At 41.3% G+C, this 13,252-nt stretch overlaps 1 long non-coding RNA gene across 1 annotated transcript in view; it reads right to left on the reverse strand.

Moving 5' to 3' along the window:
- The window catches only part of LOC141755687 (uncharacterized), a 49,307-nt gene that overhangs the window by 514 nt on the left and 35,541 nt on the right, over positions 1 to 13,252 (reverse strand). The window lies entirely within an intron of this gene.

Genomic DNA, 13,252 nt, shown 5'->3' on the forward strand with positions numbered 1-13,252 from the left:
AGATCAAATTATGCTCTTTTGTACTGCGGCAACACACATTATCCCAGCTCGTGGAGAATTTAAGTTATATGGTCAGAAATCTAAAATTACGCTCCAATTTATTCCAAACGGTAAGCGCCCAGCCACAGATGTCTGTGTTAACCTCACGCTGCAGTCTGAGGACACGTACCGTTTTACCTCAAATTCAATTACAACAACAGAGACGGGCGGTTAGTGTGCGTTGCGTGCATGTGGGCTGCATGGGTGGATACATACGCTGCAAAAAGTGTGCATGTCCGTGTGTGTGTTTGCATCTTCCTATATGAGCACAGCGTGTCTAAACATAGTGGGCTGTGACCATGCGTGCTGCTTGTGATTAGCAGGTTACAGCCGAGTGATCAGAGAGAGCCAGGCGAGTGGAAACCAGAGAATGTGTTTTACGCAGACCTTATTTTAGCATATATTTCCTAGAATTAGCTCCACGGTGGCAGGGCTAATTTCAGACGCAGGGATGTAAACGCTAAATATAACACAGCAAACATCCGACAGATGCAAAGAAACTAATAAAATGCTTCTTTGCCAAGTTAGCACATAAACATGCATTACTGTGGAGCACGTACACAGAGCAGATGCTGTGCGGGCAGCATGGCTGTGCTATATGCGTTGCCCGTAAACCTCTCCTTGAAAAGAAAGTTCTAAAAAGATTATCATAAACACAAACAATGTGCCCGAAATGCAGTCATGTGTGGAAAATGTGTTTCTATTTGTGTCTGTGTAGCGGCGCAGGCTAAAAATTCATTTAGACCAAAGGTCTAAGGTGTCTCATTATCAAGTTCAGAGAGCAGATGTCTTTGTACGCAACACTTCCTAGCGTACAGAGGTGCTAACTGAGGTGGCGTGGAGGGATCAAAAGAGGTCTAGTCCAAAAGCCCATTACCGCCATAAACAACCACACACACTCATGTCCCCTCTTACCCCCCGGGTCAGCCCTCTTTGTGCTGCCCTGTTGTCCATGTCTGTCAGCAGCTTCCCCTACACACACACACACATACACCAGCACCGCTGGCACAGGGGCACACAAGCAGTCAAAATAAAGTTATCTCGAGGTAAACATCCACATGGTATTATCGCAAAGACAGAGGGTGAGGAGGGAGGAGGGGGGATGAAAGAGGAATAAAGGGAGGGAATGAGACAGAGGGAGGTGTTATCTGTGGCCATCAGCTGGAGAGAGAGAAGGTGTTGAAAGGAGAAAGCCCCAAATCGTAGACATCTGTATCTGAAAGAGCAGGAAACGCACATTGACACAAGTGAAAACTAACACCCCGTAACCAACGCGCCACCATTGAGCGTGTTAGGGCTCAAAAAGGCGCTCCAGGTAAACACAAGTCGGGGCAGATGCGGTGCGTGTGTTGCAGTGAAGCGTAGAGGTGACGCTGTACAATCTGTAGCACTGATCTAAACATAAACACAGTACCCACTCTGAAGACAATCACATATTACTGAGTATGCATGTGCATGTGTGTGTGTATGAGTCAGGCCAGGCTGCAACTGTCTTGTATAAAGCCATCAGATGTTGTGGCAGGAAAGGCCAAATCACTTACATATTTTGAAGACAGCGAGGGAAAGAAAAAGAGGAAATGAGTGGAAGGGTCTAACAAGAGCTATGTGTTGGTCTGCGAGTGTGTCGGAAGGGGGACAGCATGTTGGCAACACCTCCAGAATTAACACCTTATTATTCACACATAGATCACCGTGTGTGCGTTTTGTGTGTGCGTGTGTGTGTGTGTGTGTGTGTGTGTGCACGTGTGCATAGGCCTGTGTCTGTTTTAGAAGGCAGGATTATTATGAGACAGACAGAGGAGGAAGTGTGGATTGTGTGTGAGGCAGGTTGAGTAATTATGGGCCCATTAAACTTTTAAAAAAAAGTTTGAAAACATTCTTTTCATGCATCACAACAGATATCTAACCTGCTGATACTAGCAGTATTCTGCCCTGCCACTTGCCAACGCAGAGATTTTGGGAGCATTACCATTACCAACAGTACTTCAGTGACAATTCGGACACCACCCCCCACATGTCTTAATACCAGAGGTGTGGACTCGAGTCACCAATTTGTTGACTTTAGACTCGACTTGACAAAATTAAAAAAGAGTTGCAACTCAACTTGGACTTTAACAGCAGGGACTCGTGACTTCACTTGGATTTGAGCCTTTTGACTTGAAAATACTTGATACCTTCCTCAAAGCACAAAGATGACAACAAGTTAAAAGTATGTTATTTAAAAAGTGTTTGCACGAAGACGATCAACTGCCCCCCACCAGAGGTTGTTTGATCCAATCCGACAGCGTCCAATCAAGTTGCAGGAGAAAACTAGCGATTGAGACCATAAACTCATGTTTACAATGTTTACTGAGGTAATAAATCAAGTGAGAAGTAGGCTCATTTTCTCACAAAACTTCTATACAATCAGACTTCTTTTTGCAACCAGAGGAGTCGCCCCCTGCTGGCTATTAGAAAAAATGCAAGTTAAAGGCACTTTGGCATTGGCTTCACTTCACAGACCCGGAGTTTGCTCGCTGTGGACAACACGGACCACCCCCCAAGCCCCCACATGTCTTAATACTGCAGTACAGAATGAACTAAGTATCTAGGAATACTTGCATAAGCTGTAATCATCAATTACTTTGGGACAATGAGATGGTGTAACAATCATGCCAGCAGAGGTCAGATTTATCACTGGAACACTCTCCTGCTATTAAGCTTCTGTAAAGGCAAATAATAATAAATATCTCGTGATGGGTGGGTGTTGAGTACTTTTTTTATGGACATATTGTCTTTGTATTTCAATAAGTTATCCATACATTACATGTGCAAGGTTCAACTGTGTGCGCTGCTTTGTTTGCTTCACATCGTCCGTCTCAAACATGCATAACATTCCACATGATGTTTTACCATTTACAGTCAGCTTTATGATGCATGGTAACAAAAACACAGGAATCATACATAATTTAATAAAAACCTTTCCTGCATGGCATGTGGGGGCGCATGTGAATGCATTCTTTATGGGGCACAGCGACTCTGCATGGCTACTGACCACACCAGGAAACAGGAAATGGACCGTGGGCTCACCCTCCACCTCCGAAAACTTCCTCTCGTTACCTCATCATCACTCGACCCTTTAATGTGTGCAGTGTTAGCAGGCTAACAGACACAACAGGAGGGTTCTGTCTGGTAAACATTTGCAGGACAGATAACTAACAGGGTTGATCATCATTAATCATCACACTGATGGATGTCAGCAGAGTATAGGGATCATAGGTTATGATATTGACCTCCTGCCACTTCCTCTCACCCTGAAAGTCATTCATAACAGCAACTCAACAGTTCCCTCACTAACTCTCCCAGACTCCCCCCTTCCCTCTCTCCCTCCCTCCCTTTATCTATCTCCTCCTCCTCCCCATCCTACAGGACTTGTGTGTATCACTTCAACCTTCATACATGGAGAAGATAAGTGATAAGTGCGCACTCGTGTGTGTATGTGTGTGTAATTAATGAGCTTGCGGGGGTGAGGACATTCCGTCAGACGGCTGTCTCCATGCACAATCAGTCGTTGCCATAGAAACGTGCAGAAAAGAACCACGTTTTCATTAAAACACACAAACTCGGACGGAGGCAGACAAGCTGCCAACCTCCTTATTCCAACATTTATCCTATCTCTGACCTTTTAATTACGCACAATTACAGAGACAAATACACACATTTATCTTGTTCATGACTCTCCTCTGTCTGATATCACAAAGTGTATCCTGAGTCCTTTCCTATCCACAGTTATTACCACTCACTTCTGGGATCGCTCTGTTTCTTTGTAGTCAGTTGGCTCTGTCCGGTCGCTGTCCGGTTGGTGAGGCCGCGGTTATTTATCACCCGGCGGTAAAATGGAAGGGGGCTTGCCGGGCGCCCGGGCCTTATTAGTGAGATTTACAGTGTGCAGGAAAGGCTCTTAAGGGGGGAAACTCTCCTATAAGCACCATCAGCTGTTCATCAGATAACACCCACATGACCGGACCAGTACATGGTCCATGCATGAGAACTCAAACACACACAGAAAGGTAGAGCGGAAGCACGGCAATTTCCCATTGGGTTTAAAACATGGACCCGAGTGACCTTACCCTGTCTGCAGTGGTATTTGGTGAGAGAATGTGACTTGGATATTTTGGCCTTTTCCTAACATAACACTGAAATATTAATTAAATCTTAGCTGAGGAAGAGCAAATATTTTATTGGCAGAATTTTTTTTTTTTTTTTTTTTTAATCTTATTGCATTTCAGTTTTATTATTTAGCTCATATGAAAGACTTAAATGTTATTAATGGTGTCCATCAGCTTATATTAAAGAATAACAGAGTAAGCCATCTTGTTTTATTGCAACCAGAAGTGACACGAGAGGGTGGAGCTAAGTACAACCAAATGCTGAATAAGACATTTTTAGGTGACCAAAATGGTCACAGACGGAATTGCAGAATTTGATAAAAAAAAAAAAAAATAATAATAATGGAATCAACTGTAAATCATGGAATATCATGGAATTTGCCAAAATGTGGACGCAATTTATAAAAATCAGGGTCTTCCCTACAATTATAAGCATTTTGTTCATAGCGCTTAAGCCGCATGAACAGGAAAAAAACTATGCTGCAATGTTTTGGTATCATTTACGGGCACGTTGCTTCTGTCCTCTGCTGCTCTCTGTGTTGGCGTTTCACCGAGGGCGGGGCCCGGCCCCACACACACACACACAGTCATGTCAAAGAGGCCCTCTGAGACGGCCAAGTCATACAAAAAAACTGAGGAATTCAACGCTAACAGTTGAATTTAGAGCACTATATTTTATAAAAGGATGGAATGTTTTGTTCTATAACTGTATTGTAGCACTTTTTTTATAAAAAGATGTAATGTGTTACATCAAATCCATCAACATTCATTCAATTTTGAATATTTTCTCATTGAATTGTTGAAGTCTTATTCATCCACCACATGATTAGACACTCTTTCTGATGACAAAATATGCTTAAATCATAAAACACTGAATTTGTGAAAAAAAGTTAACAGATTTCAGAGGTCCCTAGTAGATCACTCAACACTGCCTGATGTGAGTTCCCTTGTAGTACTCCTACTTTGGTCACTTCTTGTCAGAAGCCTGATTCTCACAGTCCATCTAACCTCACCTCCAGACACACAAATAGACTTTAGAGTCCCAAGCTAATGTGCTGGCGTTAGCGACGTTTGCCACCGTCACACCTGATGAAGCCCCTCTATCCACCCTAACACAGTGTGAGTGTTAAAGTTAAATGTGTGCTTGTCATATCTCATGTCGCTAAGCGGTAGGCCTGCATGCCTTTTATCGGGGCTCTAAGTGCTGGAGGAGAGGGTGAGAAAAGACAAACAGGGTCTCTGTCATGCGTCTCTGTCACAGCCTCGGGGTTCAGGATCTGTTCTGATAGCAGCCAACAGCATCATTTGTCACTTACTACATGCGTAAGTGTTGTTTGACACACAGATACTACAGCTAGTCACACATTTATGAACTGGTGTTCAGTTTACCCACACACAGCCACTGCCATTTCCTCCAACATTACAGTAGCTCCAAAACCTCTACTTGACCATACTCATGTAAATCATTAAACTGAATATTTCTACTTATGTGAACATGCACATACACTCTCTAAGACAGTGGTTCCCAACCAGGAGTCCAGGCCCCCTTTGGGGTGCACCAGAATATGTCTGCTCTGAGGTTGTCAAAATTAGATTTGCACATCTATAACGAAAATCAGAATAACACACTTACTGGATAATTTATACAAAGTCTTTATATAAAACTATTTAAAAATATATATTTTTTTGCTATTTCGTAGGCTACATTCGGTTTGAACCCGGTATTTTTGCATAGTTGCAGATAAAAATCAGGCTACACTAATATTAGTATTATACTACTGAATCTGTGGAATTAGATTCCAGAGGTGGCTGCGTACTGCAGGTTTATTTCTGACTCGTGTTATCCAAACATTTCCAACAACTCCAGAGTTAAAATGTATTGAAAAAAGATAGATTTAAAAAATTCACAACATCTTTCTTTGCACAAAATATTCTCTTTCAATCCATATTTGTTGGTGTTAAGCCTTTCAAAAACAACATTTTCACTGTGCTCTTCCACTTGCCACACACAAAGGGAGGCCTGTACCTGTATTAACAGGGCGGTCTAGCAGCAATCAAACAAATAATGCATTACATTTATTTAACCACAATAACACAAAATCTACTTCAGCTCTAACACTATTATAGTAAACAAAAAAAGATGATATTATGTATCTGCGTTCACTTGGCAAATCCGTCAAGACGTCATCACTTTAAATATGTTGACAAAACTGACGAGTTAAATTCATTAAAAAAAAGTTGACCAATTTAATACAGTGAATCACCTTATTCAAATTGAGGATTACAGTATGTTTGAGGATTTGTAATTTTTTTTAAGGGTGATGACGTCAGAAAATTTTGTCAGTTGCAAGTTGGGGGGGGGTCAAGGAAAATATGTTGGGAACCACTGCTCTAAGATCTCACAGGCAAGAATGACCCAAACCCCTGCTGTTCTGTCCAACCAGATAACAGGTTTCAACACTAAGAAAAGCAATGTTTTATGATTGATTGCCTTTTAATGTTACCCAAAGGCTTGCAATCTTTTTGGCAACGTGTATTTGCTTGACAAATTGAGTTTCTTGAAATCCTGAAAAATTCTGCTGCAGCCTCTGTGGTTTCGCTGGCATCAGACCGACGGACCGACCGGGTGAAAAGCTCTTCCAGGAACTCAAGTTTTGACATTTATTCAAGCCTTTAGCTGTGATGTTATATGTATGAGTCCACTAAACAGATCTTGTGGAGCACTTTCATTAACATCCATATGCAGAAGCTTCTTCCTTCCTCCCGGTCAGCAGCGGCGGTTGTGGGCTGGACGCTCCCGCCGACGAACGCCCTTCCTCAGAAGCCAAAGAGAGATCGGAGTGATTTCTTAAAGTTGTTTTCTTGGCCTCGGCTACGGGTAAAACAAAAGCGTTTCTATGTGAAGTCAGTGGGTGCTTATGTGTCTTTGTATTTGCATTTGTGCGTGGGTGTGTTTATGTGTGTGTGTGAATATGATAACTATGAGGATGGTTATTTTAGAATGAGTTCCTCTGCTCCTCTGAGGCCATCAAGGAGACAGAGAGGCAGGATGAAAGACTGCAGAGAGAAAACCACAGAGGAAGAGTGAGTGTGAGTGTGTGTGTGTGTGTGTGTGTGTGTGTGCATGCGTGCGTGTGTGAATACAAGCGGCCGTATTTACATGGCAAAAGTTCATTTCGGCTCTTTGAAGTGGGGAGTATCAGTGTCTTAAGCAAACACACTGAGGAAAGGCCAGTTGACTGTGTGTTTGTGGGTGCGAGGGAGAGAAAAACAGAGCAAGAGAAAGAGATGAAACCATTAATAACTTCTTTATCACAGAGGTCCCTCTTTGCCTTCGTCTCCTTCTCATCCTCCCTTCATCCTTCTCCTGCCTCTCTCAATCTCTCCCGCCGGGCTTTCTTTCACTACTTGTCTCGTGGCAGCAGAATGATGGGGCTTGGTGGCTCCAGCCCTCATAAATTTGATAATAAGTCTCTTCATTAATGTGATACTAACTCCTCCCATCTCCTGTCCTCACTCTTATCTCCTACTGAGACAAAAAGGGCATGTCTCCTCAAAACGGGAAAACGATTACAAACACAGAAAACAGTTGGAGGGGAAAAAAAGCAGAAGATAAATTTGAAAATGATAAAACAGACGTTGATGATGTCTGGAGTAAGAAAGGGAAGTCTCCACATTAGAAATGAGACAAGAGAGTATCAGGGAAATGCTTAATGTTATCCAAGAAAGGACTGAATTGTAAGGAGCGCTGTGCAGGAGTTCTGGATGTTGACTTTTCTGTTACAAGTGCCAAACAGAACAGAGCTAATAGTCCACTTTTGTATTGTTCTCTGTATGACACAAGAGAGGTTCAACCTAGCTCTTGTAATCTTTAACACATACTACATATATTACTTTGGTTATCTAAGAATGATTCAGTGCACACTGCACAGAAGTTGTATTTAGAGGCTGTAGACAGACATTATGTTGTTCCATTTTGTATGCAATATCTTTGTTCTACCACACGTACTTCATTGAATTCAATGATTTTTAAATCTTCCTGTAATATATATTATCCTGTGACATCAAAGCATTAGCAACCAATCAGACTGCTACTAAATAGGGATTATCGGTCGCTATAAGCACCATACATGTGGGTCAATAGGGGCCTATACTAGACCCAATGGTAGGTTTAATCATCTATTCACATGGTAGATCACCGAAAGAAGGTATATAAGAACATGACAGCGACCTCTAGCGACCGTAGTAATTATGACAGGAGCAGAAGCGGAAGTCAGGCACAGGGTTTTCCCCCAGGAGGCTGGGGCTCGCATCACATGTGAAACCAGAAACCAGTCTTCTTTGTGTTCGCAAGCTTTAAGTTTCACTTTTACTTTGTTATTTGAAGCCAAAACACAATGTTTTTCTCGAAACTTAACTGTTTTTGCTGCCTAAACCTAAAGAAGCCTTTTTGTTTGTGTTCAAAACATAACATTTCATTCAGTTTTACAATGTGATAGAACATGTTGCTATTAAAGGGACCAGTGTGTACAATTAGGGGGATCTATTGGCAAATATGGAATATGATATTAATATGTTTTCATTAGTGTATAATCACCTGAAAATAAGAACCGTTTTATTTTCGTTACCTTAGAATAAGGTAAGTAACTCACTCCCGTCGCCGCCGCTCTTGCTCTCTTGCTTCACCACTCACTTTTCACGTACACACACACTCTAAGCAGCCAACTCTTACAACAAATGGCTCTAGAGATGGCCATTTACATGTCGGCCACCGTAGCAATCCTACCCACTTGGCACATGGGGGAAGTTGTAATCTGCAACCTCACCGCTAAATACCGGCAGATCCTACACACTGTTCCTTTTACAACATAGTAGGTTTAGTAGGCCCCTTAATGACCCACATCTATGGTGCTTATAGCAACCAATAATGCCTATTTAATGGCCTGATAATAGTCTAATCAGGCCATTAGACAGGTAGATGATGTTTTTAGCCAAGCTAGTGGCTCTATGGCAATGTCCGTCATTCGGTCAGTCCACCACTTTCCTCCAGACTGAAACATCTCAAGGTTGTTTGAATTGGCAGGCTAACAAAAAGCAAAAAGCTAACGATAACATCTGCAATAATATCTTCATCATGTCATTACAATGTTAAAAAAAACATAATTACATTTTAGCTCATTGCTGAAAACTAAAAACCATGGCAACAACAAGCATGTCCCAGCCGTGTGCATCATTTTACAGTTCCCGTTGTTGTCTGTGCTACTTTGAGCACGTTTCTGTATTTGGTTGTTTTCTCTATTTGCAGTGATGTGTTGTCTAATTGGTGAAGATGTTTTCTTAATTTGCTTGTGTTTTGTCTTTTTGCACGTGTTTTCTTAATTTGCTGTGTGTTGAGCTCTCAGGGCCACTGTACAAATAGTCAACCGTCTGTCACACCCAAAACCCTTCACCCCATGACCTCCACGTCATCCAAAAAGATTGCCCATAAAAATTCTAACAGGCAGCAATGTGAGCCCTCAGATGATGATACCATAAGATCACATTTTCATGCCTTTGACCATTAATAGACACAAAGACACACTCCTATGCAACTACACACGACATGTGCGCACAGGTTTTACTAAGTTTAAGATGTCTCGTAATAGTTTTTACTGAAGTGAGAGAGAGAGAGTGAGATAGAGTCAGAGTGAGACAGACAGACGGAGACAGAGAAGTGGGGAGCTCGCTCCATCGCCACCATGTCTAAAGGAGCTGATATCTCCAGATAAAATAATCTGGTTATTCTCAGCAACACCGGGAGGAGACATGCCTTTTACATGGCGTGGCCCTGCGAGTGCGTGATTGCATGTGTGTGTGTGTTAATTAGATCCACAGGGAAAAGATACAGAATATTAGGACACATTTGAAGTTTGCTGCTATAAAGTGTCAGAATGGGCGCATACACACATACAAATGAAGTCTTCCTCACATACCATTACAAACAAACTTATGAATGCTGTCATGCTCTGTAGGTTTGCATGTGGTTCATCTTTACTTCTGATTTGAAAGGACTGTACAGTTCCTTCCTGTGTACTGGAACAGTATTATGTGGTGAACTAACACTTGGACTCACACTTTCTTGGATTGCTGGATTAAACCCACCAGAAGGGGTTTTGGATAAAACCACCAAATGATTTATGATATCTTCAAATACAATATAGTTGATGCCTTCTAATTTCCTCTGTATGGCATGATCTAGAAACAAAAACTTTCTCATTCATATTCTTTTTGTATTGGGGCCCAAATCTGGTCGACCTCCTGCGGGCAGAGACCGCTGTAACGCAAATGTTTAGGAATAAAAACCGCACTCACTGGAAAATATTGATACTGAGTAGATTGTCCTTATTCAATAGTCTTGTATTTGTCATGATGGCCATATATTTTTATGGAATATGAAAGTGTTACACAGTATCACTTGAATATGATTTTCATTCTCTACTGTGCTCTACTGCCCTCAGTAGTATGACCTAATAGCTGCTTCTGTCTACTCTGTGTATACTCTTGGATGTAACACAGAGCTACTACAGTATCTGTATGTAATTCACAAAAATATCTGTATTCAGATTTATACTGCATGAGTTGACTACTTCTTTGTCTGTGTTAAATTGTTTTCTTCTTCTACTGCCATTTATACTCTTCAACATAATATTCTAACCACATTCCTAAATTAAATCAAATAATGAAATATTGTTTGTATTTAAACTCTACACCTATGAAAAAAAGAAAGTAATTCAAAATTTGTCTAATTAAAAGCTGTATACATGTTAATGAACTAGATGGGAACATAAGTGGAGGTTTTAACCATGGGAAAATACAGAATAGTGCTATATGGATGCTTTTTTTTTTTTAAAAAGCCGGAGGTTGTGTGAGAGTGGACCTGAAGTGTCTCTATGATTAAAAATGAGAAAACTACAAAAAAAAAGTGAACTGTGAAAGCCATTGACAAAATCTATTCTGTTCAAATCTGCTCAAAATAATGTATTAATATGTTTCAAAGATTCCTCATATATATGATTTGTATTGCGTGTGTGTGTGTGTGTGTGTGTGTGTGTGTGCACGCGCGCGCAGTTTTTTCTTATTTTATCCGAATCAAGGGTCAAAGGAGAAGACGTATTGTATATGTATGGACTGTAAAGCCCCCTGAGGCTAATTTTGGTCTATTTAAATAAAAATAAATTAAAAGTCTCGCGCTTGTGCAATATGCATGTAGCATCATCCTCACGGCACCAGATAGAGAAATCACTGAACTGCTGTTATTGATCAAAACATGTATCAACCTGTGATGTGTATAAAGGGCCATTTAGAGTATAACAAATCTTCCATACTGCCTATTTAAAGTTATTGTGAGGACATTTTATCTGGTTATGAAACAGTCTCAATTTAATACTGATGCCTCTATATGACCTACATAAGCAAATCTAAGCAAGAAGATTGACTCCTTGTATATAGTTATGCTTGTCATCGGTGCCAACGGCTCAGATTCCGCACAAAACCAGACAAAATCATGCAGGTTCACCAGGAAATCTTTCAGCTCACACTCCAGCGGGGCCTCCGGCAGCGACCAGATCACCGCGGACAGACCCAGATATACCTTCGACCTGCAGTTGGAGAACCAGGACTACACGGGGCAGACTGCCAGACCCTGCTACAGTAAAATTAAAGGTTTTCTACAGGGACTCTGGTTCTCAGAAACACTACTGCTTTTGTCCACAGGGCCCACCAAAATCAACACCAAAATTAAAGTTCCTCGTTGCTTTAAAGTCTAGAACTTCTAAGTAGGCGGTTACCACGCTGAGTCATTAAAGACCTACAGTACGTTACCTTTATTACATAAAAATGTCCAAGGTTATAATGATCAGAATGATAAAAAGACCCAATAATAGCCTAGTTAATATTGTCTGTATCAATTTTCTTACCATCGCAGCTGAAAGGAAAATGCAAATACTGGCTTACTCAGAGACACAAGCATAGAGAGGACCTGTGGTGTGTCACCGCTGGCTGATACTTTTACCAACAGTGAAAGCCTGGTGTTCATCTGGCTTCTACGACACTCCTAATATGACATTCCTTTCACTTCTGCTCAAATATCCTACCACTCACACATTTTCAGAACTTACTGACTGTATTTAATGACATTCAGATGATATAAAGACTCCGTTTCAAGGTTTCTCTCTGCTCGGGACGCAAATGAGTCCTTGGCTGTGATTGTTGCGTGGAGACCAACCAGCAAAAAAAGGGCCTGTGACCTATTTTGGGTGCTGAGCCATAGCTTCAGTAACCACTGTCATTGACAGCGTTCAATAGGTCTATTTCCAACTGTTTTAGTGGCCCAATTTTCACTGCCCCATTGCAAACAGATTGTGGGGTTAAGGCCAGGAAAATAGTCATAGATTGAAGTTGTATCCAACCGTTTTAGAGTGCAGAACCTTTGATGAAGAGGGTCAACTCTTTAATATTCTACTTCTGTTGACATAAATTATAAATTCAAAGGGTTCTGTTACTGTTTCAGTGAAAAGTGGCTGCACCAAGAAAGCGAAAATGGATGCGTGTTATCAATCATTATAAGCTGTTCTATATTATTATACAAACTACTAATCTTCAATCTTCTACCTAATACGTAATTTCAGTGCCAAACACGTCACCAATGGGACTTTTTTTGGTATCATGTATTTCACAGTATGTCTACTCCAATTGGCAACCTTCGGTGCTGAGAAATGAAGTCAACACAGAGATGCCAAAAACTGCAGTTACTCAAAAGGCTCCAAAAGCGAGTCAATCCCCATATACCTCCATGTTAAAATGCCCAACTTTACTGTTCATGACAACTGTACGGGGGGATTTTTTATATAATTTTCCCCGTTTAAATTATATTAAGGCTTAAAGTTATGCATAATTGAGGTTGTGGCCGTTTTGAGTGACAGGTGGGTGCCGTACCAGGTTGCTATAGCTGTGAGCTGTCTGCTCTGCTGTGTCTCCAGGGCTCCACCAATGATCCACCTCTTTGTCAATTTTTTTGGATTAACTGG

The sequence above is a fragment of the Sebastes fasciatus genome, chromosome 18, assembly GCF_043250625.1.
Source record: "Sebastes fasciatus isolate fSebFas1 chromosome 18, fSebFas1.pri, whole genome shotgun sequence".
Taxonomy (NCBI): domain Eukaryota; kingdom Metazoa; phylum Chordata; class Actinopteri; order Perciformes; family Sebastidae; genus Sebastes; species Sebastes fasciatus.